At 40.7% G+C, this 27,660-nt stretch overlaps 1 long non-coding RNA gene across 2 annotated transcripts in view; it reads left to right on the top strand.

Annotated features, from left to right (window-relative positions):
- LOC145523528 (uncharacterized) overlaps nucleotides 1-27,660 on the top strand; it is a 256,078-nt gene that overhangs the window by 72,526 nt on the left and 155,892 nt on the right. The window contains exons 5-8 of one of the 2 annotated variants that reach the window (XR_014066680.1): nucleotides 286-416; nucleotides 4,333-4,460; nucleotides 4,693-4,734; nucleotides 4,857-7,103. The exons of the other annotated variant lie outside the window; for it this stretch is intronic. This is a non-coding gene — a long non-coding RNA (uncharacterized LOC145523528). Of the gene's footprint in view, nucleotides 1-285; nucleotides 417-4,332; nucleotides 4,461-4,692; nucleotides 4,735-4,856; nucleotides 7,104-27,660 lie in introns of those variants that run through there. 2 annotated transcript variants of the gene reach the window in all.

Below are 27,660 nucleotides of genomic sequence, written 5' to 3'. Positions count from 1 at the left end.
TAGCCCTCCAGGCTCCTCCATTCATGGAATTCTCCAGGCAAGAATACTGGATGGGTTGCCATGCCCTCCTCCAGAGGATCTTCCTGAACCAGGGATTGAATCTGCATCTCTTAGGTCTCCTGCGTTGTCAGGTGGGTTCTTTACCATTAGCACCAACTGGGAAGCCCAGATTTAGGTATAGTGATAAGTTATAAAAATGGGCAAGAATTCTTTCCCCCCTACATGAACTCCTTTGCAATGTGACATTGAGTCAACCCTCTTTCCCTCCCCTACCCCCTACATGAGATCTGAGGAATCTTGGCTGACAGCATGCCAACCTCCAGACATGCGAGAGAGCCCAGCAGACCACAGATGCATGAGATCATCCAGCTTCCAGATGTCCAGACGGGTGCATAAGGAAGCCCAGCAGATACCAGGCAAGCTGGCCTAGACTAGAACTATACAACTGACTCACAAAATCAGGAGTTAACTCAGGAGTTCAAGTCCCTGGGGGACTTAAAACAGAAATGTATTCCTCCACAATTCTGGAAGCTAGAGTCTAAAACTGGGGTATATATCCAGACCTATGCTTCCTCATAAGGCTTTAGGGAAGAATCTTTTTTTAAAATTTTTCTAGTTTTGGGTGGCTGCTGGCAATTCTTGGCATTCCTTGGTATACAATGTAGCAGGGAATATGCCCACTCTAAACTCTTGCTCCAGCATCACATGGTTTTCTTCCTTGTATATTTCTCTTTTTCTTCATATGACCTTCTTATAAGGACCCCAGTTATTAGAGTTTAATTAAAAATTTTGCAAAAATGTGTTTCCAAATAAGGTCACACTCATAGGTCCTAGAGGTTAGGACTTCACAATCTCTTTTGGGGGGACACAATTTAACCTTTGGGCTTCCCAGGTGGTGCTAGTGGTAAAGAACCTGTCTGCCAATGCAGGAGGTGTAAGAAACACAGGTTCAATCCCCGGGTCAGGAAGATCTCCTGGAGGTGGGGGGCATGGCAATCTACTCCACTATTCTTGCCTGGAGAATCCCATGGACAGAGGAGACTGGCAGGCTACAGGTTATAGGATCATGAAGACTCAGACATGACTAAAGTGACTCAGCAACAGCAGCAACAATTCAACCTACAGAAATGGTGCTTAAGCCGTATGTTTTGCAACAGAAAGTGAAAGTGGTAGTCGTTCAGTCATGTCGGAGTCTCTGCAAGCCCATGGACTGTAGCCTGCCAGGCTTCTCTGTTCATGGAATTCTCCAGGCAAGAATACCAGAGAGGGTTGCCATTCCCTTCTCCAAGGGATCCTTCCCAACCCAGGGATCAAACCCAGGGATCAAACCCAGGTGTCCCGCATTGCAGGCAAATTCTTTACCATCTGCGCCATAGCATGTTTTGCAATAGTTTGTTACATAACAAAGTCTAACGAATACAGTGGTGAGAAGTGAGGAGTCCAATTTTGGACATGCTGAACTTATATTAACTCTTTCCCTAGCCTCACTTCTAGTTGTAATTGCTTCATATTTCACTGAGAAAAGAAAAGCAATCAGAGGAGAATTTTCACAAGCCTCCCTTATCCAATTTACCTACCTACAAGCATTGGTTTTGTATACTTTGTCTTCCATTCAGGTACTGGTAGTGAACTATCTGTGTTCCAATCTAAGTCCAGCCTCTTCATTTATGTACCTACCTCTTGCCTGTTTAAGGTCATCATTACAGCTATTCTGCTTTTCTTTCTTCCATCATCAGTTTTTCCATCTCAACCAGATCATCTCCATCAACATAAAAATATGCTATTAAAAACCATGCTATTATGTCTTCCATCCTAAAGAAAATAGCTCTCTTGACCTCCTACTCCTGCTGTCAAATACTGCCCCATCTTTTTCCTCTTTGTTATAGCAAAATTCCCCCCAAAGGAGTTGTTTATATTCTGCCCAGTAGTCTCATGAGCCCACTAACCATGCTTTTGCCCCCTTAACAAACATACACAGGCCTTTTCATTGAAATCATCTTCTCAAGTTCATTGGTAAGGTAACTTCCGCATCACCAGTCATTCTCAGTCTTCATGTTACTTGACTTACTGGAAGCTTTCAACATGGTTTATCTCTGATCATTGAAAACCTTTCTCCACTTAGTTTCCAGGACACCGTTTGATGAGCACTACACTTGTCAGCCTTTCCTGCATCCCAGGCACTGGGAGCAGGTGCTCTTGCTCACCGATGCCAAGCTCAGGGACTACACAGGGCTTCATGATATGGCTGCTGCAGGCAAAGGCTGCTGGCTGGTCCCCAGGCCGGTGGCAGGTGACCCATGTTGCTGAGCCCTGGGGGACCAAGGCCCAGAGGTGGTCTAGGCTGAGTATGGCCACAGCAGACCCCACTCTGCTCAGACTGGTGTGGGGACCCTTGCAAAACTCTGTGGAGCGAGTGTTTGAGGAAATGAACTTTGCAAGTTCAGTTCAGTTCAGTCGCTCAGTTGTGTCCGACTCTCTGCAACCCCATGAACCGCAGCACGCCAGGCCTCCCTGTCCATCACCAACTCCCGGAGTCTACCCAAACCCGTGTTCATCAAGTTGGTGATGCCATCCAACCATCTCATCCTCTGTCGTCCTCTTCTCCTCCCACCCCCAATCCTACCCAGCATTAGGGTCTTTTCCAATGAGTCAACCCTTCGCATGAGGTGCCCAAAGTATTGGAGTTTCAGCTTCAACATCAGACCTTCCAATGAACACCCAGGATTGATCTCTTTTAGGACGGATTGATTGGATCTCCTTGCAGTCCAAGGGACTCTCAAGAGTCTTCTCCAACACCACAGTTCAAAAGCATCAATTCTTCAGCGCTCAGCTTTCTTCACCGTCCAACTCTCACATCCATACATGACCACTGGAAAAACCATAGCCTTGACTAGATGGACTTTTGTTGGCAAAGTAATGTCTCTGCTTTTAAATATGCTATCTAGGTTGGCCATAACCTTCCTGCCAAGGAGTAAGCATCTTTTAATTTCATGGCTGCAGTCACCATCAGCAGTGATTCTGGAGCCCAACAAAATAAAGTCTGACACTTTTTCCACTGTTTCCCCACAATTGCACTCATCTCACATGCTAGTAAAGTAATGCTCAAAATTCTCCAAGCCAGGCTTCAGCAATACGTGAACTGTGAACTTCCAGATGTTCAAGCTGGTTTTAGAAAAGGCAGAGGAACCAGAGATCAAATTGCCAATATCCGCTGGATCATCGAAAAAGCAAGAGAGTTCCAGAAAAATATCTATTTCTGCTTTATTGACTATGCCAAAGCCTTTGACTGTGTGGATCACAATAAACTGTGGAAAATTCTGAAAGAGATGGGAATACCAGACCATCTGACCTGTCTCTTGAAAAACCTGTATGCAGGTCAGGAAGCAACAGTTAGAACTGGACATGGAACTTTGCAAACGACACTTCAAAGTCTCTCTTTTCTGCCATTAAGTGTTTATATTCATTTTGATCAAAAAAATTTTTTTTTCTTCTCTTTCTTATGCTCCTTCACTAGCTGTTGTAGTCAGTTCATGCTGCTATAGCAAAACACCATAGACTGAATGGTTTAAACCTCACACATTTATTTCTCACAGACCTGGAGGCTGGCAAGTCCAAAATCAAGGTGCCTATGGATTCAATCTCTGGTGAAAGCCCTCTTCTTGCTTTGTAGGCAGCTGTCTTCTTGCTGTGTATCCTCACACGGTGCGCACACACACACACACATACGCGCACACACACACACACACACACACACGAGACAGAAACAGAGAGAGGAAGGAAGAGAGAAGTGCTCTCTGGTCTCTTCCTCTTTCCTCTTCTTATAAAGGCACCAGTTCCATCATAGGGGCTCCACCCTCATGACTGCACTTAAACATGATTACCTTCCAAAGATGCCACCTCCTAATATCATCACATTGGGATTAGAACTTTAACAGGTGAATTTTTGGGGAAAAATCATGTATGTAGTCCATTGTACTTGTTTTATAGAGGTCAAGAACTTTCTTGGTCTGCACTTAGCAAAATATTACCTGAGTTTAAAACTACTTTCTGGCTGCATCAGAAAACATTATCTGCAAGTCATATTTAACTCTCCCATGTCTGAATCTTTTTTCCAATGTTCCTTGCCTATTTATTCAATGATGGTATCATGATGTCTTTGTGCCTCTGCTATACAATGGGGAAGATGGTAGTGTTTAAAACTGTGTTTGAGGATTCAAAGTTTAAATTTGAATACATTTAAAGTATACATTTAAAATTCTTAGAATTGTGCCTGGGAGAGTATACACTCAATAAATGTTAGCCATTATTTATTCTCTGTACTATTATTCACAGGCAAGAAGGGCTAAGTTGTGCTTACTAATACTGAATGCAAGAATTAGGCAGATATATCAACCCAAGTCATAAGCAGGCCAGAGAGTGACTCATCCATGAAAGGACGTTTTCTTCAAGCCAGTAACCGAGTGAGTTGGGGGGAGGTCTTCCCTATAGGTTGCATCTGAATAGGCAGTTTCATTTGTCTCAATGCCTAGGAAGTACTTCTGACATTTAGTGGGTGGGAAGCAGGGTGTCAGGTCCTGTAATTCATAAAGAATTATCTCTCCCATAATGTCAAAAATCCTTACATTAAGGAATGCTATTCTAGATCTGATATATGTGTTTTTAAGATTTATTTTTATTTATTTATCTTTTTAGGGAGGAGAAGGATCAGAGACAAAGGGCAAAGTATGGAGTAAAGTGAGTTTGACAAAAGTGAGAGATGCTCAGTTGTGTCTGACTCTTTGTGACCCCAAGGACTATATAGTCCATGGAATTCTCCAGACCAGAATACTGAAGTGAGTAGCGTTTCCCTTCTCCAGGGGATCTTCACAACCCAGGATCGAACCCAAGTCTCCCATATTGCACGTAGATTCTTTCCCAGCTGAGCCACAAGGGAAGCCCAAGAGTACTGGAGTGGGTAGCCTCTCCCTTCTCCAGTGGATCTTCCCGACTCAGGAATCGAACTGGGGTCTCCTGCGTTGCAAGCGGATTCTTTACCAACTGAGCTATCAGGGAAGTTTGACGAAGCAGGCATGAGCTAGCTCATGCTTTGTGATAGAGTGGTACTGGGTTGATAGTGGCTGAGATGCTATATTCTCTGTTCTCAGGCACCTACTGAGAGCAATGGTAGAGAGGAAGGAGTGAGTGAGTAAGTGAAGTCACTCAGTCGTGTCCGACTCTTTGCGACCGCACGGAGAGCAGCCTACCAGGCTTCTCCATCCATGGGATTTTCCAGGCAAGGGCACTGGAGTGGGCTGCCATTTCCTTCTCCAGGGGATTTTCCCAATCCAGGGATCGAACCCAGGTCTCCTGCATTGCAGACAAACGCTTTACTGCTTGAGCCACCAGGGAAGCCTGGGGTCAAATGTCAAGATCTCAATTTCACTACAGTGATAATAAGCTAAGGTAGTTAGTTCTCAGGAGAGAATGGAGAGGCCAAGGCACTGAAGAGCAATGCTATACTAGTAGTGCTCCCTCCACATAGAAAGAGGCTGGGAATGGGAAATTAGATTTCTCTCCATGTTAAAACTGGTTGACTGGTGCCTTTGTATTCAGACAAACATGTGAGACCCTCTTGATGAAAGTGAAAGAAGAGAGTGAAAAAGTTGGCTTAAAACTCAACATTTAGAAAACTAAGATCATAGCATCTGGTCCCATCACTTCATGGCAAATAGATGGGGAAGCAGTGGAAACAGCGGTAGACTTTATTTTGGGGGGCTCCAAAATCACTGCAGATGGTGACTGCAGCCATGAAATTAAAAGACGCTTGCTCCTTGGAAGAAAAATTATGACCAACCTAGACAGCATATTAAAAAGCAGAGACATTACTTTGCCAAAAAGCTTCGTCTAGTCAAAGCTATGGTTTTTCCAGTAGTCATGTATGGATGTGAGAGTTAGACTATAAAGAAAGCTGAGCTCTGAAGAATTGATGCCTTTGAACTGTGGTGTTGGAGAAGACTCTTGAGAGTCCCTTGGACTGCCAGGAGATCTAAACAGTCCATCCTAAAGGAAATCAGTCCTGAATATTCATTGGAAGGACTGATGTTGAAGCTGAAACTCCAATACTTTGGCCACCAGATGCGAAGAACTGACTCATTTGAGAAGACCCTGATGCTGGGAAAGATTGAAGGCGGGAGGAGAAGGGGGCGACAGAGGATGAGATGGTTGGAAGGCATCACCAACTCAATGGACATGAGTCTGAGTAGGCTCTGGGAGTTGGTGATGGACAGGGAAGCCTGGTGTGCTGCAGTCCACAGGGTTGCAAAGAGTTGGACACGACTGAGTGACTGAACTGAACTGAACTGAAACATTTGACTGTGCTTATGTCTTGGGTTACCATTTTTATAATTCCTCCACTAATCTTGTTAAGTGTTAAATGTTACTACTGAGGTGTTTGAGCTCATCTCAAAAAAAGTTGAGACTGACTTTGTTTTTCCCCAGTGGATGTATGCATTTAGAACTATTGTATTTTTTTTTTTGCTTGCATTATATATTTTAGAAATGACAATGTTTCATTTTTCTGGTCTGCTTTAAAGGAAATTATTTATGCTTATGTAGGGTCTTTTTAGTTGTATTTTACATATAGCTAAAGAAAGAATTTCCATTTCTATGCTTGTTTTCCTTGTTACTTTTTGGGATTTCCAGGAGGAAAGTTCTGACACTATGCCACCAATATTCAAAGTGGACAACCCTTTGTGTTATTTTAAACCCATATTTCAAGTTCAAAATATACGAAGAAGACATAAAAATATTCCATTTTGAATTCAATTTTGTTGTTTTGGATTTTGACTCTGACTTAATGCTTACCTAAGGAATTAGAATGAAGCTAAACATTGTGATTTTAATGTTTCAGTCTCTGTCAAGAGGCTAGGAATGTTCTCACACAAGTTAAAACATACAGCAGCTCTGAAAAGACAAAAAATAAAAATTATAAGTAAATGTCAGTTGACAGTTTGATGGGTTTCTTGAGAGGTGGATTTGTGTTGGAGTGATTTATATATTGGAGGGTTCTCAGATCTGGCTGCCCACCAGAATAAGTAAAAAAAATTAAAAAAATTAAAAAAGTATAAATATATGGGAACCACATCAGAAATCTTCATTTGGTAGGTTTGGGGTAGGGTTTAGGAATCTGTTTTTTTTAAAGAGAATCTCAGCTCTATTTTGCTGCAGTATATATTAAACAATGTTGTAAATTATTAACAGATTTTAGGACATTTTTTCCCCCTTGTAATTGCTTCTTTTAGAGTAATTCTCCACTACTGCATCTGTACTAACTATGGGGTTGCATGCTGGCTGGGGACAGAATGATTCTTTAAATCTGCAGATAAATCTTTGTGTATAAATGTATTGGAAGGTCTGTGTCATTGGTGGACCACAATGCTGTTGAAATTTTCTTTATAATTCTCTGCCATAGCTGTCCTCTTTGCTGTGACATCATTTCAGCTGCCAAAGAGAGAAATCCAGGTTATATAGGTAGGAACAAATGAACAACTGAATTTTTTTGGAAAATATCTAACAACTCAAAAGTTGTTTTACCCCAAAGTAATGATATGTAGTTCTTCAAAACAGATAAAATAGCATGAATGATTTTCCTCTTTAGTGTCATATTTCTATAGAATTTCATAATTAGATTTGATTTATCAAATTAGCTTTTTGGTTTATATAATCTTCCATTATAATAAATCAGGTAAAATGTTCTAATGTGAATGTTTTCTTTTTATCTCCAGGAGACCATAAAAAGGATTCGCTTCATTGCAAAATGCATCTAAAAGATAATTATATCACTTTATACTTCAGATAAATTGTTCATAAAATGACTTAGAACTGCTTTTAGTGATAAATGCTTATATCTGATGATGCAAGGAAATGGGACATTGTAAGTGGTAAATAAATGGTTTTTATATAAAGTCTTAAGGACAGTTTTTTATTACATCTGTCATATTATAAAATGGTTTACTTCTTTAAATGTAACTTATAAAACATGTATATTGTGATTTTACTATAATGCTTTAAAAAAAGCAATTCAATTTTTACATACTTACCTTACCTCTGATAGAGCATCTTTATGAAATCTATTTTGCCTCGCATGTTAAACATTTCCTTTATTTGCTTGAGCTGTAAGGAAATGTAACTTAAAAATACCCATAATATTGGAGCATTATGATAAATATAATCTTGGAGGAAACTTCTGTGGAGACAAAGAAGTTGTTTGACATTTTCTTGGTGATTATTTTGTAACCACAGTCTCTGAACCCTGAGTATGGATGGTCACTGGACATTTAGTTGTAATATTTCTGACTATAAACTAAGTAATTATGCTTTTCCTGGTTAAAAATAATCACTAAAAATGATAAATTTCTTAAATTTCCACTTATTTTATCTCCAGGTAAAGAAAGAAAATCAATATCTTTTCTGGGCGGGAATATCCTACAAATTATTATTGTAATTACATTCCCTTTGAGAGAGTTAAAATCATATTGCCTATGTATTAAATGTTACACTAATATATTTTAGTTTGGAATGTGTTCTGGATCAGAGTTAACTTATTATTCCTGATCTGTGAGACCTAGCCAGAAAATGTTTTGATTTTCTAAACATGTATGTTTACATAAGCAGGACTGCAATTTCCCTCTCCTGCTGTTGCTTGCTGATTCCAACGTGTGTGCCAACAGCACTTAGTCTGAGTGTAAACACCACAAAATCAGAGAATTTACTTCCTACAGCTCCTTTTTCTCCTTCATTTTGCCATGGGCTCCCGACCAGAATCTGTCTACTTTTGTTCACTCTTTAGTCTGGAGGTACTTTTTCTGCTAATGTATAATTTCTAGTAGCTTCAGCCTCCCGTAAGGTCTTCATTCATCACCAATTTTCATCTTTTTTCTCTTGAAATTCTCTTTCTGATCTTATTTCCATATAGTTGAAACACTTTCCTCAAAAACAATATCCCGGTGGTATGTTTTCTTTATATGTTGGTTGACAGAGCTCTGGGAAGTTTTCTTCAAGCCTTAGCTTTGATAAATTGCATCTGATGTAGTAATTATGGCATTTTTCAGAAAAATCAAGAATTTTTAGTTTTAGTCTCCATTTTCCTTCCTTTCACTCTCATCCTTTTCATTTGTTTCTTAATTTTCTCCCTTTGCTTTCTGTGAGATCATTTCAAGTTTGCACTTATTACTTATTCTATATTTTTTGGTTTCAATTCTACAATTTTTATCATAATAAAAATGTTTTATTTTTGTCTTAATAGTCCTTTAATACTAAAATTTAAATTTTATCCTGCAGATCCTTTTGGTTCTCTTTATTTTTGACTTCATATTGTTGTCCCCTTGGATTTCTATTTCTTTTCCTTAGAGGTTGTGACTTTTTAATTTTTTGAGAAAGTGGAATTGAAACCATTTGGGTTTCATTTTGGGGCCTCTGAAGAGTTCCAGTACTATAGTCCTTTAATCTCAGTGCAGAAAAGAATTCAGCGAGAGGCAAAGTGATAAATAAGTAGTGATTTATTAGAATATGACACTTGTGAGGCTTACAAGCAGGCAGGCTAGGGGTGCTATGCCCTGGGAACCTAGTGGGCTGCAGTCTTACAATCAAAGGAAAAGTGAGAAGGGGGAAAAAGAACTTCTTTGTCTTTCTCTTTTAAAATTTTTTATTTATTTATTTGGTTCTGCTGGGTCTTCGGAGAAGGCAATGGCACCCCACTCCAGTCCTCTTGCCTGGAAAATCCCATGGACGGAGAGCCTGGTAGGCTACTGTCCATGGGGTCACACAGAGTCGGACACGACTGAAGCGGCTTAGCAGCAGCAGAAGCTGGGTCTTAGTTTTGGCATGTAGGATCTAGTTCCCTGACCAGAGATTGAACTTGGGCCCCTTGCATTGGAAGTGTGCAGTCTTAGCCACTGGACCATCAGTGAAGCCCTTTCTTTGTCTTTCTTGAGTAGACATCATGCTTCCATTGTCAGCTCCTCCTCCAGTTTGAGTAGGGGAAGTTTTTTTGTCCCTACATGGTCAAGCTAGGTCCACAAATTATTGTTTTTAATGTGTGCAGAGGGCATGTCCTAGGGATCATGAACTTACTGAGTTCACTGGGCAGTATGTGGGTCTCATATCACCATTTTTTTGTTTTTGTTGTTTTGGGGCATGTTTTGTGCTTCTTTTGCATGGTTTTGTTGCTAAGGAAGTAGCAAGCCAATCTGGCTGTGATGCTAAGTGACTTGTTCTGCTTTATGAGCAGAACATAACAAACAAGCCCATAATGTTTGAGAATTTTCCCAATACTTTCTTGAGTGATCATTAATCTTACTGTGGTTTCCCAAAGCCTTCGATGGCTTCCCGGATGACTCAGTAGGTAAAGAATCTACCTGCAATGAAGGAGACACGAGTTCAATCCCTGGGTTGGGAAGGTTCCTTGGAGTAGGAAAGGGTAACCCACTGTAGTATGCTTGCCTGAAAAAAATCCCACGGACAGAGGAGCCTGGCGGGCTACAGTCCAAAGGATTGCAAAGAGTTGGACATGACTGAGCAACTAAGCAACAAAGCCCCCTAAAGTTCCCTCTCTGTTTAGAATTCCCAATGGAGTTTCTAAGCTAACTGTTTGATTATCCTACTCTGTCCCTATCAGAATCATATTTAAACATTTCCCTCCAATTCCTGTAGTTAATAATATTTAGAGGTACATCTTTTACTTGTTATTTTTGCTTAAGCTACTCTCTAATTTTCCTCTCTTTATTATTTCTTATAATAATAGCTGTCATTTATTGAGTGTCCACTCCAGCTTAGACACTGTGCTGGATATTTTTATATATCAATGATTATTTTTTCCATGTAATGGAGGAAGAAGCTGAGGCTTGCAGTGCAGAAGCTAGGATTAAAATTCATCCCATGTGAATTGAAAGACCATGCTTTCTCCACCATCTCTGGAATGAAGAGACTTCTTACTACATAGGATGTATATAAACAGTCAAAGTGTTTGTGTTACAATCTACCAATGTGATGCTAGTTGAACTCCACAGAAATTCCTTCCAGAAACAGGGTGGCCGTGTAGTTTGAATTCCCACTGTCCAGCAATCATTTATCTTTGCTGGCTGGCTGAAGTGTGGGTTATTCTTTTACCATTTCTGCTTAAAAAAAATTAACACTAGGAAGCAATGCAGGACCTGTACAATACCTGAACTTTTTATTTATTTCTAACAAAAGTACTTAACTACTGGGGTTTATATTACTGCAGAGACATGTGACAACATAGAGCTTCCTTCTCTGTTTTTGAGCTGTTGTTTATTGCAGTTGGAATTGAGGTCTGGTCTCTGTCTATGGAAAGATAAACTGAAGGCAGAGTTAAGGTGCACAACTCTGGCTGCTTCAAAATACAGTGTCCACTCACTTTGGAGTGACTGCTCAGTTTTTCTTAGCTTGTAAGTCTCTTGCATTCTTGAGTGAGTGACTGATAGTGTATCTTCCCTGTATCTTTTTAGGATGAGCAGCTTACTGTTTCTAGTTAGCAAAATATTCATATGTCATAAATTGTGTTTCTCAGTGTTCAATCAGTGACATTGATAAGGCATAATTATGGAAGAGTTCTTCTGGGTTTCTGGCAATAGGTTGACTATCGGTCAATCTTTGTTGGTTTTCTTTTTTTTTTTTGTATTTCTAATAGATAGAAAGGGGAACAGATCGCATCAGGGAATGAAACCCAAGTGCCATTTTTAATTAGTACCTCCAGTAGTTATTTTTGCAAACAATACTTTATTTTTTAAATGTAATCCTTTGACTAATATATAATCTTTTGGGAAGCTAGCACTTATTTCATACATTAAGGCAGAAGGGTCTTTGGGACTGGGAGAGATTCTGAATTGATGTTTTCTCTTTCGCTAGTCCTTTGCATTAAATTTGGGCAAAATGATAATGGCCTTTGTTTTTCCTATTATCACTGGCAAGTGCATATTCCACTGAGATGCTCTGCCTTCTTGTACATTCTCTCTCATCCAGAACTTTGCCTTCTGAGTTTCACTGTTATTTTTAGGGTTGAGTATTTCAAGGAAACCACTAAAAATACCTGTGATTTCAGTTGTTTTCTTATATAATGGCACACTCATTTTACCTAGTTTTCAAACTGTAGCTTTCTCAAAAGCCTTTCTACACTGATGCTTTGAAAGGAATTGAGAAAATACATATAGGATTTAGGAGAGAGATATTTCCTGACTGGTACAAATGCAATAGGTTTGGTGAGAATATATATGTATATATTTTCAATATAAATAGACAGTGATGATGGGCAATTAAATGTTTATAATTTTAACTTTATATTCAAAGTGTAAAGAGTTCTGATAATAATGTCTTCTATCTCACTGCAGCAATTCTGTAAATTACTCAGCTCAGTTATGTAATGTTCAGATTCTTGTGGCCTGTAAAGTGCTCATACAGCTAGATTTCAAAGTGTGGCTCAGGATCCCTGAGTTTTTGAGACGCTTTCAGGCAGTTAGTGATATCAAAATTATTTTATTATAATGCTCAAACATTATTTTCCTTTTTCATTTCCATTCTTGCAAAAGTGTACAGCAGAGTTTTCCAAAGGTTACTTGCTGTGTGATATTGCAGTGGATGAATGCAGAAGATCAAGTTGCCTTTGGTTAAGACAGATACTAAACAGAATTAAAAAAAATAACATAATGCCACTTGTAATGGACCAAAAAATAATCTCTCAAAAATGTCCACATCCTAACTTTTGGGACCTGTGAATATGTTACTTTATGATGCAAAAAGGACTTTGCGGATGTGATTAAATTGAGGATTTTGAGATGGAGAGATTATTTTGGATTATCTGCGGTGGCTCCAGTGTAGTCACAAGGGTCCTTAAATATGGAAGTGGGAGGTAGAATTGTTAAGTATCAGAGTACTGAGATATGAGAAAGACTCAATAGGACATTGATGGCTTTGAAGATGGAAATGAACCATAAGCCAAGGAGCGTGGGAGATTCCTAAAAACAGGCAAAGGAAAGCAAAACAGATGCTCCCCTGAGCCCTGTAGAAAGGAACACTTCCCTACCATCACTTTGATTTCAGCATAGTGAGACGTACTCTGGATTTCCCTTTTTTTATTTTTTAGTCTTGAAAAGTTCTTTATATTTTGTATTTTTGTCACATATGCAGCATAAGGAAATCATGTGGCTTAAATTTTTTCCAAACAACAAAATTGCTGTTTAAATAAGCAGTGGCCTGTACTGCTTATGACACGCTAAGCACTATGCCATGTATGTGCAGAGGAAGCACTTGGGGATCTTATGAGAATGCAGATTCTGATTCTGTACATCAGGAACGAGGCCTGAGATTCTATATTTCTGACAAGCTCCCAGATGATACAAGTGCTGCTGGTCCTTGAATCTCAGGTTGAGTAGCAAGGCTCTATGTAGATGAATTGATCTAATGCTCTCTATAATCTCAGGAGATCTGTACAACTATTGCTCCTATTTTAAAGATGAAGAAATGGAAATACAGAGAGTAATTTGTCCAGGGTTACAACGGCTAGGAAGTGGCAGCGCCCAGCCCTTGCTCTAAGTATTTTTCTGTACAATCTCACTTTTCAAGTTTAAATGCAACCAAGCAGTGTTAAGTATCATTTCGTTTTACCGTTAAACCTAAAACACACAAAGCTAAACTACAGTATCCTATTTAAAACAAATACTAGTCCTAATTAGAATTTTTATTAAATATTTGAGAATTTATATGATTTTATTCCACTCATATAATACCCCACCCCCAATATGCCATTTAAAAAGGCTCCTTGAAGCATGTGGTCAATTGTACCACCCTTCCCAAATAACTTAAGAATGGGCCGTGCACCTGGGATGTGTGCGTCCAGGTGGCAGTGTGTGTGTGTTTGTGTATGTGGTGGTTTAAGGGGTATTAGTGTGAAGAATCAGGGTCTAAGTTACAATTAGAAGTCTAGTAGTCAGAAGCTGGTTATCGAAATCCTCGGTACTTGCGTATGCTACTTTCGAGTCTAGTCTGTAGACCAGCAGCGTAGCTAGCCCCTGGGAGCTGGCTTGAAATGCAGACCCCGCCCTCCCACTCGCATCTGCTGAATCAGTATGTGCATTTTAACCGAAATCGCAGATGATGGTATGCACTTTAAAGTTTGAGGCCACTGATCTACATCACAACTTGCTTTAGATTCATCCCAATACCGGAGTCTCTGGAAGGGCGTGGCCTTAAAGACAATGAGGGCAAACAATGCCTTTTCCAGGTGGACATTTGATTTTTCTCCCAGGTGTAAAGTCACAGGGCAAGGCAGGGCCGCTGGCCCTCCCGAGTTCACTTCCGGGTGCCTCCGGGGCGGGACCGGAGGCAGTCACACCCCTCCCACTATCAGGTGCGGTTCGTTTACTCCACTGACTGGGAGCCAGGCGGGTGGCTGCACGTGGACACACGTGGACGCCGCCCGCCCAGCCTCCAGTTCCGAAGGCACAAGACACGGGAAGAGAAGACGGCCGAACTTTGCGCCCCGGTCCCGCGCACCGCGGACTTGGGCACGGCGGACTTGCATCTTAGACCCGAGGCCGTCACCTTCCTCACCAAGTCGGTCAGGTAAACAGAGGTCCAGCCGCACCACCAGCACCGCCACAGCGGAAAACCGAGGCAAGGAGAGTCCCAACCAAACCACGGTAGCGGCACTTGCAATCCCAGCGTCTGCTTTTCCGGATTCCTGAACTACAGAACTGGAAGGTAATGAGTTTGTTCCTTTACACTACTGAGTTTCAAGTAAACTGTTATAGCAGCAACAGGAAACTACTACAGCTTTCAGTGAAAGCCTCTTTTAAAGGCTGTACATCCCTCAGTCGACCTCCATTGCTTTCAGAAGAACATCAAGGGCTCTAGTTTGACTAAAAGACTTTTTGTCATTTGTTTTTAACCATTAATTAAGGGTCGCATCTATTTTGACTCCCTGATTTCCATCCTGTGTGCCAGCCTACAGAAGTATTGCTGTTTTCCCACATTGCCAGCTTTTCCATGCCCTTGTTTTGTTGCACGTGCTGTGTTCCCTGGCAACATGATCCACTTTCACTTGTCCATTCAACTCCTACCTGTCCCTGTGAACTCACTTTTAAGGTCATCTCCTATGCAAAGCCTTGCCCCAGCTGTCCAGTCTAGGTTCCCTCTTTCCTAAGTAACACTTGCCACATTAGGTCTAGTTTGTATATATCGCTTATCTTCCTATATTATGAGCCACTTGGGGAGATAATGATGTCATATTTGTGTACCTCCAGCATCTAGTGCATTGCTTGATTCACAGTAGTCCTCAATAAATGTTTTTTTTTTCTGATTTCTCAATTGATTATTGCCCAACCTCTCAATAGTTTATTTTCATGAATCAGCTTTCAAATATGATTCTATCATATACACAACTTCATGGTTCCCTATCCTGTTGTTTCTCTAAGCTACAATCCTATTTCTCTCTTTTTCCTGCCAAATAACTTAGGTAGTAAGTGATCTTCAAATGTAGTTTTTTGTTTTTTTCTTGTGAATTTGTTTTTATTTTATTGGGTCTAGGGGATGGGATGGGGAATACCTCTGTAAGTTATGCCCCCACTAGGAAGATGTCCATTCTAACTTTCCTGGGATAGCTTACAGAGCTTTTTCTTTTTCTTGGAGCCGCTGCTCTTGCTGGCAGCAGCCTCTTCAGGTCCACTGCTGAGTGGCTCCTCCTTGGAAGACAATTTCCGCTTTTTCTTGGGGATGCTCTTGTTTTCTGACTCATCAGGGTCAGTAACTGGTTCTTCTTTGGGAAAAGATTTCTTCCTCTTGGGAAGACTTCCAGTACCAGCTGTCTTTTCAAGATCACTACTAACTAGCTCTTCCTTGAAAAAGATTTCTTTTTCTTGGGTTTGGAAAAAGAGACAGATGGGTCTTCCATTCCATTCTCCTGAAGAGCCTCCTGGGGCTTTTGCTTTTTCTTCTTTTTCTGTCTTTCACTTGTCTCCTCACACTCCTCCGGGGCACTGCTATTTTCTGAAGAAGCCAGGACAGTTGCAGCCAGCCTTTTCTTTTCTTTCTTCAAGCGTTCCTTCTCCTGTTTCTCGAGCTTCCTAGTAATCTCGGCAGCCGCTTCCTCTGCCTGAACCATTGCCTCCTTCATGACATCCAGATTCTTTCGGGGAATCTCTCCAGTCTCACAGAAGGACAGCTGCTCCTCAACTTTTTCTCGAAGCTTCTCCCCCAAAACACCGGTGGGCACCTCAGAGAAGCAATCGATTCGTGAGGCAATACTGCATTTGTTTGCCAGGTATCGGGAGATGCGACCTTTGTTCTTGGCAGCTGCTCGGCCAATGAAGGTAGAGTGGAAAATGAGTCCGTATTTTGGGGTGTTACCCCTTGTCTTCAAGGCTCTGGAAACTTGGTCCTTTTGCTGGGCCCAGGGAATCACTCAGACACCAGGACTGGCCATCACAAATGTAGTTTTAATTTTCTTCCTCTCATGACCTCTTAACTCCTTGACATATTCCTTCTATAGTATTGGCTTTTCTTTTACAAAGGTCCCTATTGATTTCTTTCTGTCTTTTTTGACCACTTGGATAACTTTGACAAATCTCTCCCTCCTTCATTTTCCGTGTAGTTACTGCTCATTTCCTACTTCTGTGTATGTGACTTTTTTGCTAGTTCTTCTTCCTGCACCTTAATTCTGGGAATTCCTCCAATATTAAATACTTAATCCCTGGTTCTTCTGTCTATGCGTTTAATATCTTGAAGTCCTCATCCACTTTCATGGTTTCTCCATCAACTACAAAGATGGGTATGTCTGTAGCCAAGACCTGCCATAGCCTTGTCCATTCAATAGCTACAGTTGAGTCTCTGCCAGTGTCTAGAAGACAACTGATGTTGATTTAGTTTTCATCAGTAACACTCCCTCCTTATTTGTCTTCTTCTGTCAGTGACTTCTCTGTTATGCTCATTTCTCATTTCATAATTTCTGTTTTTATATTCTTATGTGTTTTCAAGTTATTTTTTCTTCAGGTTGTCTCCTAGATTTCTCCTTTTTGTTATATATATATATTTTTTCTCTATGACCACCATGCTGACCTAAGCCCTCAATACCTTAAGGGCCACTTTATATTTCACTACTTTAATCAACCGTGCCTCTAATATTTCTTTGCTTTAATCAACCATGTATCCCATACTCTTTTCCCTAATTTATAGTGAATCCTACCACCACTTTTGCCTCTAACACCCAACTCATCCAGTACTTTTATGTTATCCTGCCACACAAGGAACTATGGTCAATCTGTACTGGTTATTATACCATGCCTGTATGGTCTTCTTAGGCCCAACTAAACATTCAGATTCGCTTTGACTATCAAAGGCTACATTAACACCGGCCTACTCAGAGGGAGCAAGGCACAGATTGCACAGGGCGGTGGGAGGTCTTCTTCTTCAGAGGTAGTTGTAGCAATCTAATACCTCAGGGGCAAGGGAACTGTCTGGTTTAGAAGTATTGTGCACCACAGGTGCCAATTGCTCTTGCAGTAATCCCACAGTCATAGCTTCAGGGTCCTTGCAAGGACATGTCAGTTAAAAGAGTGACCGCATTCAGGGAAATCCAAAGTATGGCATCTGTACCAGTTCTTTAGAGTTCATTCATATTCTCTCCTGGTTCAGGCTCATTTTTACTGTAAGCAGTGTTATGTAGTAATATAGCGAACCTTCTACCTTTATTAGGTTTTCAGAGGAATAGTGATGGCATGTTAATTGAGGGTTAGTGTCTTGTGCAGAAAAGAAAGGATTTTGTTAACATTTTGTCCAAAGTTACCAATCAAGTTGAAACTGTTTTGACTCATTGCTAAGGTCAGTCATTCATAATCTTACCTGACACCCCCCCACCCCGCCTACCATTTATTCAAACCTCTTTTCTGATACTCCCCAGCTAGCCTTGGAGAAGGCAATGGCACTCTACTCCAGTACTCTTGGAAGAATCCCATGGATGGAGGAGCCTGGTGGGCTGCAGTCCATGAGGTCGCGAAGAGTCGGACACTACTAAGCGACTTTACTTTCACTTTTCACTTTCATGCATTGGAGAAGGAAATGGCAACCCACTCCAGTGTTCTTGCCTGGAGAATCCCAGGGACAGCGGAGCCTGGTGGGCTGCCATCTATGGGGTCACACAGAGTCGGACACAACTGAAGTGACTTAGCAGCAGCAGCAGCTAGCCTTTTCTGACTCCCTCATCTAATATAGTAAGAATCTCAAATATGTTCTTCCTTTATTGTAGCCCCAAATTCAGTGCCTGTTCTAATTCTGTTTCTGTAATTCTAATTCTTTAATAGGTGAGTAATATCTATTTAAGAAATAGCCACAGAATAATAGAGTCTCAGAATTATGAATAGCATTCCCAATTGATGGCTGGACTTCCGTGTTTTGCAGTGATATAAGATAAATGTAGAAGAAAACAAAACACTTTGAGCCACTGATGGATTGAGAGAGCACTCTTGCAAAACTTTTTTAGGGGTGAAAAAACTCATAGCTGAAAGTTTAAACAAAACAGAACAAAAAATTTCAACCCAAACACATAGCTGTATATATCCTAAAAGAAAAAGCACAGTGGGATAAAGTGAAAACCAAAGTTGAATCATAGAATTGCTCAGGTTTCAGAAGTGTAGCAGAGGCTCACTTCCCCATGTGAAGGCATGGAACCTGAGGCCTTAGGAGACAGAAGGCAATGGATGTGGTCCAGGCTGACTGGTTGTACGACTTCTGGCCAGTTAATTACCTTTTTCTGTGTTTTATCACATGTTCATGAATGCACATAGTGATATTTTCTCATTATTTACCTGAAGTAGTATGGTCAAGATTAATGAGGTGATATTGTGGAATGTCTCAACTTACATGGGAGAGAAATTCAGCAGAATTACAGGATATTTAAATTTTTCCCATTGGAGATGAAAGAGCAGTAAGGAGACAGAGATTTACAAGAAAGCTGCTTTTAATTGTGTCTACATGGGCCAATTAGAACAGAAATCAACACTTTTGCTATGGATTTGATCAATATAGACAAATTAAATTACCTCATACTGTCCTGTATTATTTCATTTTTCAGTAAAGTGTTTTGTATCTAAATTATTCTTATACTTGCTTTCATTCTCCCTAGTTTTACTTTTTTTTTGGTAGAAGAATCAAGAGAAAATCTTTGATCCCTTTTTAAGTATCCCTTTTTGAATATCTTAAAATTATATTGGACAAGCAATATGGGAAAAAGTACTTTTTATAAGAAAGAACAAAATAGAAAATTTTGTGAGCTACACATCTGATGCTTGTGTTGCCAAGGTAAAAGCCAAAGTAGATGGATGAGTAGGATTGGGGGCGGGAGGAGAAGGGGACGACAGAGGATGAGATGGTTGGATGGCATCACCGACTCAATGGACATGGGTTTGGGTAGACTCCGGGAGTTGGTGATGGACAGCGAGGCCTGGCGTGCTGCAATTCATGGGGTCACAAAGAGTCGGACACAACTGAGTGACTGAACTGAACTGAACAGAGATGGATGAGTTGAAAGATATGTACATCTTAAGCCAGTGCCCAACCTAAATTATATTCCAAGTTAAAGATGCATACTAGAAGTGCACTTAATATATTGTAGTAGGTGGTTTTGAAAGGAAGTAATTAACGTACAATAGAAACAGATAACCTTCCTTTCTTAAATAATAAGTTTTCTCAATTAGTAAAAACACGGAGAAGATCCACACTTTGTATGGTATTCTACAGTTGTTAGATATAGTCACTGGAAAGTAATTAGTTCAATTTGCTCTTCTAAAAAACTTGAGCCCCTGTTCTCCTCTCCCTTGTTCACACCAGCTTCAGTAAGTATAAGTAATACAGTAGACAGAATTGCTTCCCAGATAGTCTTTATACAGTCTGTGGAGTTTATTACCACAGGAGGTCATCAAGTCAGTTGTAACAGCTGGGTTCAAAATGAGGTTGGGAGAATTTTTATAACCAATAACATTTATATAGTAAAGCAGGTGATTTAAGAGCTTTATGCTTTAGGTCATAAGATCATACTCCAGTTCATAAAATATTAAACCATGGAATTGGAAAGGAAATTTTCCTTGCAGAATATCTTTGAAGACCTTTGATAGAGGCCGCTTCTGGTGTCTTATGATAGACAAAAAATGATCTTACAACAAGGGAGTAAGAATGTTGTTAGATGGCAAGTCCAACACTTACATGACACTATAACCAAATATAACAAGCAAAAGATCAAGTGAAAATTGAAGTTCTGCTTGGCTGTGTCTATACAGAAACAAAATGACTGGTTAAAAAGGGTGAAAATTCAGTTGAACAAATTATTGATAATATGGAGACATGAAAAGTTCTTTCTGTTTGCTGAACTCAGCTTAAAAATATAAATTCAAGTGAACTTGCTTGTATGTATAAATATAGCCTGCATGCGTACGAACTCAGTTGTGTCTGACTCTTTGCGACCCCATGGACTGTGGCCTGCCATATGCCTCTGTCCATGGAATTCACTAGGCAAGAATACTGGAGTGGGGAGCCATTCCCTTCTTCAGGGGGTCTCCCCAACTCAGGGATCAAACCCAGGTCTCCCTTGTTGCAGGCATATTCTTTACTGTCTGAGCCAACAAGGAAACCCTAAAAAATGGCAAAATGATTAAATTTTTAATGTAAAAATTTCCCACTTTTATCGATTTAGTTGAGGTGTTCAGATACGACTTTCTAGTTAGAATTATTTCATGGTTCCTCTGCTAGCTAAACCTATAATGCAATTATTCCTTCCTCAAAGTAGCTTGACTAGGAATTTGATGATTTTAAACCGAATGCAATGCCACTCAGTTTTCAGAACTCCTGACTTTTAGAAAAGGATGGGATATTGTCCGAGTTTAGAGACTGTGGGAGCCTGAAGTGTTGTTCTTGAAATAGGAAAGCTTTTATGTTGACATTGACAGAAAAAAGTCTTGCTTTTTTATTGCACTTTGGATACACAGAACTGTTGTGGATCAAAATTTATGATGTCTGATACTATATCTATATGATGCAAGTAAGTTGTTTTTGATCTATACATATGAAGTGCCAGTAAGTAAATGTAGAACTCTCTTTGGTTTTTCCATGTTTCGGTCCTGCTCTCTAATTAAAGTGTGGAGACTACTGAGCAGACACATGTTTTGGTGGGTGAAGCTTCATGTTTCCATTCTCTACATTTGCTTTTTATGTTGCCTATATTGCTTATTTTTTGAGCTTTATTCTCAAGTATACAGAGCTTCCCAGGTGATGATAGTGGTAAAGAACCTGCCTGCCAATGCAAGAGACATAAGAGATGTGGGTTCAATCTCTGAGTCAAGAAGATCCCCTGGAGGAGAGCATGGCAACTGACTCCAGTATTTTTGCCTGGAAAATCTCGAGGACAGAGGAGCCTAGTGGACTACAGGTCATAGAGTCCCAAAGAGTTGGACATGACTGAAGGGACGTAGCACGCATGCATAGAGATATGCACTCTGTTGATTTGATTTTAATGTTGGGCGAACAGAGCTAATGACCATAGAAACAGATAGCTTTAAAATTGTTTTTTATGTCTATCATGTGTGCATGCTCAGTCGTGTCCGAAACTTTGTGACCGCATAGTCTGTAGCCTGCCAGTCTCCTCTGTCCATGGAATTTTCCAGGCAGGAATACTGAAATGGGTTGCCATTTCCTTCTCCAAGGGATCTTCCAGACTCAGGGATCAAACCCCTATCTCCTGTGTCTCTTGCACTGGTAGAATTCTTTACCATCAAATAGCATTTTTCTCCCACACTTTGATTGTACAAAGCCTAGTAGTTTCAGAGAGACGTAAAGTGAATTGTTTAGAACAAGCTAGTGTGATTGTTGACTTTATGTGTCAACTTGACAGGATTATGGGGTGCATAGAAATTTCAGTTCAGTTCAGTCGCTTAGTTGTGTCTGACTCTTTGCCACCCCATGGAAGCTAGGCCTCCCTGTCCATCATCAACTCCTGGCATTTACTCAAACTCATGTCCATTGAGTCAGTGATGCCATCCAACCATCTCATCCTCTGTCGTCCCCTTCTCCTACCTTCAGTCTTTCCCAACATCACGATTTTTCCAATGAGTCAGTTTTTTGCATCAGGTAGCCAAAGTATTGGAGTTTCAGCTTCAGCGTCAGTCCTTCCAATGAATATTCAGGACTGATTTCCTTTAGGATGGACTGGTTGGATCTCCTTGCAGTCCAAGGGACTCTCAAGAGTCTTCTTCAACACCACAGTTTAAAAGCATCAATTCTTCGGCACTCAGCATTCTTTATAGTCCAACTCTCACATCCATACATGACTACTGGAAAACCAGAGCTTTGACTAGACGGACCTTTGTTGGCAAAGTAGTGCCTCTGCTTTTTAGTATTCTGTCTAGGTTGATCGTAACTTTTCTTCCAAGGAGCAAGCGTCTTTTAAATTCATGGCTGCAGTCACCATCTGCAGTGATTTTGGAGCCCCCCAAAATAAAGTCTGTCACTGTTTCCACTGTTTCCTCATCTATTTCCCATGAAGTGATGGGACCAGATGCTGTGATTTTAGTTTTCTGAATGTTGAGTTTTAAGCCAACTTTTTCACTCTCCTCTTTTACTTTCATCAAGAGGCTCTTTAGTTCTTTGGTTTCTGCCATAACGGTGGTGTCATTTGCATATGTGAAGTTATTGATATTTCTCCTGACAGTCTTGATTCCAGCTTGTGCTTCATCCAGTCTGCAATTGCATGATGTACTCTGCATATAAGTTAAATAAGCAGGGTGACAATATACAGCCTTGATGTACTCCTTTCCCGATTTGGAGCCAGTCTGTTGTTCCATGTCCAGTTCTAACTGTTGCTTCCTGACCTACATACAGATTTCTCAGTTGGCAGGTCAGGTGGTCTGGTATTCCATCTCTTTAAGAATTTTCTACAGTTTGTTGTGGTCCACACAGTCAAAGGCATTGACATAGTCAATAAAGCAGATATTTTTCTGTAACTCTCTTGCTTTTTCAATGATCCATTGGATGTTGGCAATTTGATTTCTGGTGCCTCTGCCTTTTCTAAATCGAGCTTGAACATCTGGAAGTGCATGATTCATGTACTGTTGAAGCCTGGCTTGGAGAATTTTAAGCATTACTTTACTAGTGTGTGCTGCTGCTGCTGCTGCTAAGTCGCCTCAGTCATGTCCGACTCTGTGCGACCCCATAGACGGCAGCCTACCAGGCTCCGCCATCCCTGGGATTCTCCAGGCAGGAATACTGGAGTGGGTTGCCATTTCCTTCTGCAGTGCATGAAAGGGTAAAGTGAAAGTGAAGTTGCTCAGTCGTGTCTGACTCTCAGCGACCCCATGGACTGTAGTCTACCAGGCTCCTTTGTCCATGGGATTTTCCAGGCAAGAGTACTGGAGTGGGGTGCCATTGCCTTCTCTAGATGAGTGCAATTGTGCAATAGTTTGAGCATTCTTTGACATTGCCTTTCTTTGTGATTGGAATGAAACCTGACCTTTTCCAGTCCTGTGGCCACTGCTGAGTTTTCCAGATTTGCTGGATATTGAGTGCAGCACTTTCACAGCATCATCTTTTAGGATTCGAAACAGCTCAACTGGAATTCAATCACCTCCACTAGCTTTGTTCATAGTGATGCTTCCTAAGGCCCACTTGACTTTGCATTCCAGGATGTCCGGCTCTAGGTGAGTGATCACGCCATCATGATTATCTGGATTGTGAAGATTGTTTTCTGTGTATGATTGCCACCTCTTCTTAGCTTCTGTTAGGTCCATACCATTTCTGTCCTTTACTGTGCTCATCTTTGCATGAAATATTCCCTTGGTATCTCCAATTTTCTTGAAGAGATCTCTAGTCTTTCCCATTCTATTGTTTTTGTCTATTTCTTTGCATTGATCATTGAGGAAGGCTTTCTTATCTCTCCTTCCTGTTCTTTGGAACTCTGCATCCAAATGGGTATATCTTCCCTTTTCTCCTTTGCTTTTGGCTTCTCTTCTATTAACAGCTATTTGTAAGGCCTCCTCAGACAACCATTTTGCCGTTTTGCATTTCTTTTTCTTGTGGATGGTCTTGACTGACCCAGACTTGCCTGTAAGTGTCCAGGAGACTCTGGTAGAGGCATGGGTCCATGATGGCTTGCTGCAGGGATGGGGGCATTGAGTATAGCAGTGCATGCATGGGACCTTTTGAAGGAGGTCGCCATTATCTCCATTACCTCCACCATCCTTTGGCCCCAGGTAAATAACAGGTAGGGAACACAGCCCCACCCATCAACATAAAATTGGATTAAAGATTTACTGAGCATGGCCCCGCCCATCAGAATAAGACCCAATTTCTTTCTCAGTCATCTCTCCCATTAGGAAGCTTCCATAAGCCTCTTATCCTTCTCCATCAGAGGGCAGACAGACTGAAAACCACAATCACAGGAAACTAACCAATCTGATCACATGGACCACAGCCGTGTCTAACTCAGTGAAACTATGAGCCATGCCGTGTAGGGCCACCCAAGACGGATGAATCATGGCAGAGTGTTTGGACAAAACATGGTCCACTGGAGAAGGGTACGGCAAACCACTTCAGTATTCTTGCCTTGAGAACCCCATGAACAGTATGAAAAGGCAAAAAGATAGGACACTGAAAGATGAACTCCCCAGGTCAATAGGTGCCCAATATGCTACTGGAGATCAATGGAGAAATAACTCCAGAAAGAATGAAAAGAGGGAGCCAAAGCAAAAACAGCACCCAGTTGTGGATGTGACTGGTGATAGAAGCAAAGTCTGATGCTGTAAAGGGCAATATTGTATCGGAACCTGAAATGTTAGGTCCATGAATCAAGGCAAATTGGAAGTGGTCAAACGAGATGGCAAGAGTGAATGTCGACATTTTAGGAATCAGCAAACTAAAAATGACTGGAATGGGTGAATTTAACTCAGATGACCATTATATCTACTACTGTGGGCAAGAATCCCTTAGAAGAAATGAAGTAGCCATCATAGTCAACAAGAGAGTCCTAAATGCATTACTTGGATGCAGTCTCAAAAACAACAGAATGATCTCTGTTCGTTTCCAAGGCAAACCATTCAATGCCATGGTAATCCAAGTCTATGCCCTGACCAGTAATGCTGAAGAAGCTGAAGTTGAATGGTTCTATGAAGACCTACAAGACCTTCTAGAACTAACACCCCAAAAAGATGTCCTTTTCATTATAGGGGACTGGAATGCAAAAGTAGGAAGTCAAGAAATACCTGGAGTAACAGGCAAATTTGGCCTTGGAATACAGGGTGAAGCAGAGCCAAAGCTAATATAGTTTTGCCAAGAGAACGCACTGGTCATAGCAAACACCCTCTTCCAACAACACAAGAGAAGCCTCTACACATGGACGTCACCAGATGGTCAATACTGAAGTCAGATTGATTATATTCTTTGCAGTCAAAGATGGAGAAGTTCTGTACAGTGAGCTTAGATATTTGGCTAAGTTATTTCTGGGTGTGTCTGTGAGGGTGTTTCCAGATGAGATTAGCATTTGCATGAGTGGCCTGACTAAAGGAGATAGCCTTTCCCAATGTGAGTGGGCATCATTCAATCTATTGATGGCTGAACAGAACAAAAAGGCAGAGGAAGGGAAGAATTTGCTCTTTCTTCCTGACTGTTGAGCTGAGACGTTGGTCTTCTTCCCTTGGACTGGAGATTGCATCATCAGTGCTTTTGGTTCTCAGGCTTTCGAGCTTGAACTGGAACTATACCACCTCTTTCCTGGGTCTCCTTCTTGCAACTGGCAGATCAGAGGACTTCTGAGCCTCTGTAATTGTGTAAGTTGATTCCTTGTAGTAAATGGCTTTGTATATTTATGTATATCCTGTTGGTTCTGTTTCTCTGTAGGACACTGACTAATACAACTAGTCAGGGCAGAGATAAGACTAGCTATGAGTCTACTGCTATGTAATCACGCCATGCCTTTGAATGTCTGGCATGGAAACTAATGGGAAAGAGGTGGGAAATAAATGTTTTTGAAGTGATGAATGAATACCTGGTAGCTTAAGCAAACATTTGACTTTACTTGCACTGAGTAGAGCCTAATAGTAGTTGCAAATCTTCATTGTTTCATTACTAAGTCACTTCAGTCGTGTCCAACTCTGTGTGATCCTACAAGTCTCCTCTGTCCATGGGGATTCTCTGGGCGAGAATAGGAGGGTTGCATGCCCTCCTCCAGGAGATCCTCCTGACCAAGGGATTGAACCTGCATCTCTTACATTTCCTGCATTGACAGGCAGGTTCTTGACCACTAGCATTACTGTTACTAAATTAAAAAGCTCTCTTCTCCCATTAAAAAATTAAGAAAATAACTGGAGAAAAATGGAAAGCCAGCATCATCACATGCCTTTCTCTTGTGTTAGGTATTAATTTACTTATCAAAACAGAGATAGTAGCCTCTGATGAGTCTTTTATAGGAATTCTTTGTACTTATATATGGCCAGTTCTTGGCACAAGTGGGTGGGAAATTTGAAAAAACTGACCACATTCTGGAGCCTTAAGGCACATGAAGTTTATTAACCATATCTGCAAGATCTTTAGAGGTAACAGTTTCAGTTAGTCTAAGCAACATCTTGTCATGAACACAAGGGAAAGAGCAGTATTTCCAAATTATACCGTGCATATGAATCACCTGGGGAGCTTGTTGAAATGCAGATGTTATGCTTCATACGTTTGGACTGGGCATTGAGACCTTGAATTTCTAACAAGCTCTCAGATATTGCTGAAGCTTCTGGTTTGGGGTTCACATGGAATAGGAAGAAGCTAGCTCCTGGAGAATCTGACTGTCTGACTCTTTTGTCTGGTTATCTGATTTGCCTCTGGCCTTCTTGGTATTTTGTCAAAGATCTTATATGCTAATAGTGGGACTCCATACCTGTAGCATTTAAATGAGGCTGAAGACTCTTACTGGTCTTAAAGTTGTCATTTTCTCCTCTAAGCTATGTGAATGATGGTCTCATTCTTTTTTTTCCCTTTGTATATGTAGATCCAGAGTCATGTTCTATCTCATTGTATGATCATTTTGTGGAATAATATCAGAATTTAGAAGAAAAACTTTTAAATACATAGATATGCAAGTATGTTTGGAAATATGGTTCAGTTAAAGATGCATAGTTTAATTTAACGATGAAAAAGGAAACGGTTTGTTTGATCTAAAGTGGCTGCTATTGGGGATATGGGTAGTATTACTAAAAATTACTCTGGAGCAGAAATCTACATTTTCATTGAAATGACATCTGCATACATACATACATAGACATACACGTTTGTAAAGAAAAAAGAAAAATGTTTTAGCCACAAGGTGGCAGTAAGATACATTAAAAAAAAAAGATTTCAAATGAATAATGATTTCAGACATAACTGAGGAAATGATTGTCAAAATAAATAGCATTTCGTAGTGCAGTGGTGCTTCCCTTGTGGCTCAGCTTGAAAAGAATCTGCCTTCAATGTGGGAGACCTGGGTTTGATCTCTGGGTTGGGAAGATCCCCTGGAGAAGGGAAAGGCTACCCACTCCAGTATTCTGGCCTAGAGAATTCCATGGACTATACAGTCCATGGGGTCACAAAGAGTTGGACATGACTGAGGGACTT

The sequence above is a fragment of the Giraffa tippelskirchi genome, chromosome 10 (assembly GCF_054371585.1).
Source record: "Giraffa tippelskirchi isolate mGirTip1 chromosome 10, T2T-mGirTip1v1.2.pri, whole genome shotgun sequence".
Lineage (NCBI taxonomy): Eukaryota > Metazoa > Chordata > Mammalia > Artiodactyla > Giraffidae > Giraffa > Giraffa tippelskirchi.
Note: the sequence above shows the minus strand (reverse complement) of the source record. Positions and strands in the feature narration are given on the sequence as shown.